This window comes from Apium graveolens, chromosome 5 (assembly GCF_009905375.1).
Source record: "Apium graveolens cultivar Ventura chromosome 5, ASM990537v1, whole genome shotgun sequence".
NCBI lineage: Eukaryota > Viridiplantae > Streptophyta > Magnoliopsida > Apiales > Apiaceae > Apium > Apium graveolens.
In genome coordinates this window covers 52,468,851-52,476,829 of record NC_133651.1, presented here as the reverse complement: position 1 = coordinate 52,476,829, position 7,979 = coordinate 52,468,851, and the positions used below count along the sequence as shown (strand labels likewise).

The 7,979-nt window shown below is 38.0% G+C and overlaps 1 non-coding gene across 1 annotated transcript; it reads left to right on the top strand.

Moving 5' to 3' along the window:
- The first annotated feature begins 1,323 nt into the window (after positions 1–1,323).
- On the top strand, positions 1,324–1,430 carry LOC141663367 (small nucleolar RNA R71). Its single transcript, XR_012551442.1, has one exon. It is a non-coding gene; the product is annotated as a small nucleolar RNA R71 (small nucleolar RNA).
- Positions 1,431–7,979: the final 6,549 nt, after the last annotated feature.

Genomic DNA, 7,979 nt, shown 5'->3' with positions numbered 1-7,979 from the left:
CAGCATCATCAGCAAAAGTTACTATTCATCCGTGTTTCAAAAATTTCCAAAAATTGGGGTTGTTACAAGATTGATGCTAGATCCCAAGTCACATAAGCATCTATCAAAAGATACTTTTCTAATAGTACATGGAATAGTGAAGCTTCCAGGATCTTTAAGCTTCGGAGGTAACTTCTGTTGCAGCACAGTACTGCATTCCTCCGTGAGAGCGACTGTCTCCAAATCATCTAGCTTCACCTTCTGAGAGAGAATACCTTTCATAAACTTTGCATAACTAGGCATCTTCTCAAGAGCCTCAGTGAAAGGTATGTTGATATGAAGTTTCTTGAACACCTCCAGAAACTTTTCAAATTGCTTGTCCAACTTTTTCTTCTGCAGCCACTTGGAAAAAGGCGGTGGAGGATAGATCTGCTTCTCCCCTGTATTACCCTCAGGCGTAGTGTGCTCAACAAGAGTCTTCCCTGGTTCCACTTCTTTATCCTGCTACACTACTTATTTCTCAGCCTAAGCTTCTTCAGTCAACTCTTGAGTTTGCTCGGGATTCGCAACCTTTCCAGACCTTAGGGTGATTGCCTTTACCTGCTCCTTAGCTTCCCTCTTTCCTGGCACTTCAGTGTCACTAGGTAATGTACCAGGCTGACGATTTAGCAGGGCATTGGCAATTTGCCCAATTTGATTTTCCAAGGTCTTGATAGAAACAACTTGACTTTTGCACATAAGCTTCAACTCCTCTAATTCAGATTTTTTATTGGCTTATTGTAGCTGGAGTTGTTGTCTAGGTGCATACTGTGGTTGCTGAAAACCGGGGGGGTTGTACTGTTTAGCTGGGTATTGCTGCTATGGCTGTTGAACCGTATTCTTAGCATTGCTCCAACATTGCTCCAACTGAAATTAGGATGATTGTGGTTGTTGGGATGATAGGTGGATGGCACTGGTTGCTGCGATCACTGGAAGTTGCTCACGAACTGAGCTGATTCACTAGAAATTGCGCACTGATCAGTCTCATGGGCACCAGCACAAAGCTCACCGACACTGGTGATTTGATTTACTCCATAATTAGCCAAATAGTCCACCTTCATCATCAAAGCTTTAAGTTGGGCAACGATAGAAGTAGCTGCGTCCAACTCCAGAATTCCTGCTACTTTCCCCTGAGTAAGTCTCTAGGAAGGATTCTGGTACTCATTAGTAGCCATCAGTTCAATAAGTTCATAAGCTTCAGCGTAGCTCTTAGCCCACAAGGCTCCTCCTGATGCTACATCAAGCATGGGTCTAGAAGTAGCACCCAATCCATTGTAGAAGCAATTAATAATCATCTAATTAGGCATGCCATGGTGTGGGAACTTCCTTAGCATCTCCTTATATCTCTCCCAAGCCTCACACAGAGATTCTCCAGTTTGCTAAGCAAATTGAGTAAGAGCATTCATGATTGCAGCAGTCTTCGCCATAGGGAAGAATTTAGTGAGAAAATTTTGAGCTAGATCTTCCCATTTAGTGATAGACCCTGGTGGTAGAGAATGTAACCAGCTCTTAGCCTTGTCCCTTAGAGAGAATGGGAAGAGTCGCAGCTTGATAGCATCTTCAGTCACATCATTAAACTTGAAGGTGTCGCAGATCTCGATGAAATCCCTGATGTGCATGTTGGGGTCTTCAGTAGGAGAACCCCCAAACTGAACTGAGTTATGTATCATCTGAATCATGCTTGCCTTGATCTTAAAAGTGTTAGCCCTAATGGTTGGTCTGATGATACTTGACTGAATGTCATTAATCTTAGGCTGGGAATAGTCCATCAAATCCTTCGGATTTTCTGTTTGATCTCCCATCGCTACTGCAACTGGTTCTTCGACTTTCTCTTTTTCTTCTACCTTCTTTTCTTCCTCAAAAACTTCCCCACGAACTACCACAAGTTCTTCCTCAGCTTTATCCAGTGTTCTCTTATGAGTACGCGAATGCGTATGCATACACCCTCGCTAGAGTACCTGAAATAAGACAAGGAAACAGATAAGTAACAATGTCCGAGTCAATGAACTTTAACGACCACTGATGAAAAGCACATAAATTATCAATTAACACTGCAGTCCCCGGTAGCGGCGCCAAAAACTTGTTAGTCGCTAAACATGTGCTAATAATACACGCAAGTATACGAGCTCACAAGTAGTATAGAATCATTTGTAGTTCGTTCCCAAAGAGACTGTATTGGTTAACTAATTAATTCATGCACCTAAGCAACAATGTATGGTTATTATTCAATGCTAAGACAATAACAAGTTGAGGTTGCTTATAATTAAGAATTAAACTAATAATTATAACTACGAGAATAAGATTGATTGAATTAATAATATGACAAACATGGGATTCTAACTTCATTAATTACTTTATTCAATAGCCTTATTGCTCGTAAACTTAGCATGCAATTGTGATGACACTAATCAGACAACACGAAACTGATAAATGCCAACTTTCATTGCACGAGTACCATACTACCGGACATCCATAAAAGAGATAGAAGCTGAATAGACACTAATTATATTGGACCGTATATGCCTATAGAATTTGACAACATAACGGTTTAAGCACAAGTTATCTATCTTGATTACATAGGGCAAGTAAGATGGTTAAAATTACCTACGAATCATGCATACAATACATAAACCTATGCTAGCATGGCAAGTTCTAAATCGTTAAATTCACTTTCGCTTCATTAAGAATAACACACTATCTTATAAGTTCGCGACACTCATAAGACGAATACGCACAACCAATACTAGGTATCATACAATCACCACATACTAAGGCATCAAACAATTTAACTAAAGAAATCCATAGGTAAATCCGCTAAAACCCCACGATAACGATTAGCCCATAATCAGACTCATCATCAACGTGGGTTCCGATGAAAGCATGGTAAATAAAACGCAGTCGTTATAACGAATAATTAAAACCAAGTACAAAACAAAAGTAAAGGTTCAATAAAACAAGAAACGAGCATCCAAGATTACAACTAAAAACAAAGATTCTCAAGAATAAACTAGATCGTCTCCGCCTTTGTTGAATTTTGCTATAGGTCTCTTGTCGTCTTCTCCTTGTGCTCTGTCTTGATATCTCCTTAAAAAACGACTTAGAGTTGTTTATATAGCAGCCCAAGTAAGATAGAAGTCCTCCAAATTGTAAATCAATTAGAATCAGGATTCTAAAGTCCCGACCTGGCATGGGTGCGCGCTTCATCAGCGTGGGCGTGCTGGCTTTCTAACAAATGGGCGCGGCCGCACGCTAGACCAGCGCGGGCGCGCCGTGCTTCTAGAAAAACTTCTGAATTTCTTTAATTCCTGCTGCAACCGAGTTGGCTTCCGGAGCTTTATTCTTTAGACACCACCCTAACACCATATTAGCATCAAAACAATGCTAATTCACCTGATTACTTAGATAATGTCTGAAATGCAAAAATACTAGAAAACACGTTAAAACACTTAACAACTTGAGTACAAATGCATCAATTCAAAGCTTATTAGAGCATAATAAATTGTCATAAATGCCACTCAACAATCACATAGTGATTAACTTGAGCATTGTACGACCTAGCAGCTCTCAAGAACATTAGTATTTCTTGAGAGAGTTTGTAACAGTTATTATCAGAAATATAAAGAACTGTTATATTTTTATACTTGTTCGAAACATTTATATAACTGTATCCAACCCCCTTAAACAATTATATTACTACTGGGCAACAATTGGTATCAGAGCAAACTGATAAATTTATAATCAGAAGCGATCTAAACATGTCTCTGAACAAGTTTGAAAGTATTAAAATTCCATTATGAAAAAGGCTGAATATCCTACATGGAAGTGAAGATGCTCATGCACATGGAGGCTACAGATCCAGACTACCTTGACGTAATCAATGATGGACCCTACATGCCAACAAAACTGGTGCCTGCAACTCCCTACTGTTTCTAAACACTATCAGTTGAAGGAAAAAAATGAGTGGACACCAGAAGAGAAAGTTGTTGAGCTGAAAGATGCAAAGGTAAGAAACATTTTGCATAACAGTCTTGATTCTGTGATGTCAAACAGGGTTATAGCCTACAAGACTGCCAAGGAGATCTGGGATGCCCTTGAAACTCAATGTCAAGGAACCATGGCCATCAAGAAGAACAGAAGGGCTGTTCCAATTCAAGAATATGAACATTTTGAGGCCAAACCTGATGAAAGTCTCACCGACATCTACGACAGGTTTCTCACCCTGCTCAACAATTTATCCTTGATGGGAAAGGTGTATGATCGGGAGGATTCAAACACCAAGTTTCTGAGAGCCTTGAATGAGGAATGGGAGACTCAGACTTCAATCATATGACATCAGTATAATTTGGAAATAATCACCCTGGATGAAGTCTATGGCATGCTGAGAACTCATGATTTGGAAGTTCAGCAAATGAAAGAGAGGAAAAGCAATAAAGGAAAGTCAGTTGCTTTGAAAGTGAATGCTAAAGCTTCAAAAGAAAGGTCTGTTGAAGCTGCAAGGAAACAGAACAATCTGCCAAAATCAGATACTGATGATTCATCATCAAATCCTGATGATGATACTGATTTTGAAACTGATGTGAACGTGACAGATTCAGATGTCATGCAAATGGCTGCATTGCTAGTTAAGGGCTTCAAGAGGATGCAATTCAGGAAGTCTCATAAGAATAGAAGCTTCTAGAAAAAGTTCACTGGAGGAGAAAGGAAGTCATCTGGAAGAAGAGAAGGGAAGAACTCTAAAGATGGAAAAGTCGACAGGTCAAAAATTAAGTGTTATAACTGTGATGAACCTGGTCACTTTGCCACTGAGTGCAAAAAGACAAAGCATGACAAAGGGAAGAACAAAGCCTTGATTACTTCAAGCAAGGATTGGATGGACTCCACTGATTCTGAAAATGAAGAAACATGCTATGCACTGTTGGCTAGCTTTGATGCTCCGGCTTCCTCTGATTTTAAGGTATCAACTTCTTTCTTCTCTTTTGATACTGAAGATATATCTGAACTGAAATATATTCTTAAGTCTCTCCATGGAAATTTTAAAAATAAGATTCTAGAGAACAATAGACTGTTAACTGAAAATGAAATCTTAAAATCTAGGAATGATCAGTTGGAGTCTGATTTAGTATCAGATTAAAATTCAGTTAGAATGTGAGAAAGCCAAATATACAACAAAGATACTAGAAGCTAAGTATAGTATGTTAGAGAATGAATTAGAAAATGAGAGGAAAACCCTTAAATCCTGGACTGTTTCAGGAAAAAAGGTTCATGAGATAATCTCTAAGAAAAATTGGAATGTCTTGGTTATGTAGATGGAGTTAAGGATGTTGACACTGAAAATATAACTACCCTTAAGACTCTTATTAAGTTTATCTCTTCAGAAGCTGATGAACCCAAATCTATCTTTGAAAAGGGTTCGACATTAGCATCCCAAGAAAAGTCAGTAAGTGATAAATTTCAAATAAAAGAAAACAAGGAAACCATTAAGACTGTTAAGAAAGAAAAGAACATAGGACTTTTGTCTAAAAGAAATTATCTGAGGTTACTAACAAACCTCAAGTTAAAAGTCCTAAAAGAAACAGGGATGGTAAGCAAGGAATTTCTAAGGATTATAAAACACTTGTATCAAAAGATGTATCACAACTATTATGAACCTTTCATAAGTTGTATCACAACTATTATGAACCTTTGCCTAAATTCAATAAAAATGCTTATGTGCTCAATTCTTCTAGTTCTACTAAATCTACTTCTGATAAGATAAATCCTGACAAGGGAAAAACTGTAAGAAGTGAGCTTGAATCACAAAGACTTAAGTTGTCCAAAAAGAGGGCCCAACAAGTGTGGGTCCTTAAATATTCTTCTAATTAATCACTCCTCTGACTGTAGGGTAACAGGAAAAATACTCTTGTCTTGGATAGTGGATGTTCAGGACATATGACTGGAAATAAATCCCTATTGTCATAATTTGAAAAGAAGGTTGGCCCAGATGTATCTTATGAAGATGGAAATATAGGACACACTCTGGGATATGGCAACTTGATAATTGGAAAGGTAGTAATAGAGAATGTAGCTCTGGTGGAAGGATTGAAACATAATCTTTTAAGCATCAGTCAAATCACCGACATAAGTTATCATGTGGTGTTCTATAAATCTCAGTTTTTAGAGATTGATTCAATTTTAACACTTCATCTCTAACATAAAAAGCATCATCTCTTTCTTTCTGAGTTTGATGGAACATAACTAACTCCTTTTCTAAATAGTCATTCCTTTTCTTAAAAGCCAAATTTTCAGAAGTTAACCTTTCACATATTAAAGTCTGATCTCTATAACTAATGAACATGGTTTTAAGATATCTTCTCAACTCAGTAATATCATCAGTATGAAAAGCATAAGTTGTTTGAGGTACCTTTAACTTAGCAGCTTCAGAACTGCTATCAGCATTTGCCATCAAAGCATAGTTCACCTCACTTTCAGAATCTGAAGTGTCTGTCCAACTTTTCTTCTTTGTGACAAGTACCTTGCCTTTGTCACCTTTTCCTTTCTTGCATTCAGGAGATATGTGGCTTTTCTCACCATAATTGTAGCATTTAACATTTGAGTAATCTCCTCTATCAGACTTTCCAGCTTTGCCTTCAGATTTTTTGAATCCCTTCTTATCAGAACTTCCACTTTTCCTGGAAAACTTCTTTCCCCTTCTGAATTTCCTGTAAGCTATCCTTGTGATACCCTTCACCATAAGAGCACACAATTTCATCATCTCTTCATCAGCATCCATCTCAGATAGACTTTCAGTTTCTGAATCCTCATCACTATCAGAACTTGATGACTCCAGTATCAGACTTTGTGATGAGAGCCTTTCCTTTGCCTTTCTTTGAGACAGCCACTTTAGGGGATTCCTCCTCAGCCTTAGGAGCAACTGTCCTTGACTTTCTCTCATGCCTCTTGCTTCTTTGATCTATCTCAAGTTCATGAGTTTTGAGCATACCATAAATTTCATCAAGAGTAGTTTCATCAAGAGCATAGTTGTCTCTTATAGTAGTTGCCTTCAAGTCCCAACATTCAGGAAGAGCTAAAAGGAATTTAAGATTGGTATCTTCAAGATCATATTCCTTATCCACCAGTGACAAATCATTCAAGAGTTTGATAAATCTGTCATATAAACCAGTTAATGACTCATCAGGTTTTGAGTCAAAGTGCTCATACTCTTGAGTGAGTATAGTCCTCCTGTTCTTCTTAATTGAATCAGTTCCCTGGCATCTTGTCTCCAAGGCATCCCATATCTCCTTTGCAGTCTTGCAGTTAATTACCCTGTTTGACATGACATTATCAATGGCACTATGCAGCAAATGTCTTACCTTTGCATCCTTTGTAATAGATGAGATATCTTCAGCTGTATGTTCACTTTTCTCCTTTGGTACAGTCTGTGCTGGCTGATCTGCAACTACAACAGAGAGCTTGGTTGGCTTATGTGGTCCTTCATTAATTCTGTCAAGGTATTCTGGATCTGTAGCTTCCAGAAACATAGACATCCTCACCTTCCATATGGGATACTCAGAAGGTTTCAATATGGGAACCCTAATAGTCTCATATCGATTATGGATTTGAGTCTTTGGAGTTTCTTCAGTTTTGGTGGGCTTGGTTAGAGTTTGTGTTTCTTCAGACATGATTGTTTTTTTTGGATCTTTACTGTATGTATGTTAACAGATTGCTCTGATACCACTTGTTAGGTCACACACACTGTAGAAGGGGGTTGAATACAGTGTCTAGCACAATCAAATCGAATTAAGAACACAAGTATGAAACACATAATAACCTTATTAATAAAACAGTATTACAATGGAACCGTTCTCTCTCAGTGATGAACAAATATCACGAGAGCTGCTAGGGTTACAATGAATAATATCTTCGATTAAGATAACACATATAGTGTAAACCCTATGCTGTGTTTATATAGACACAAAGTTACA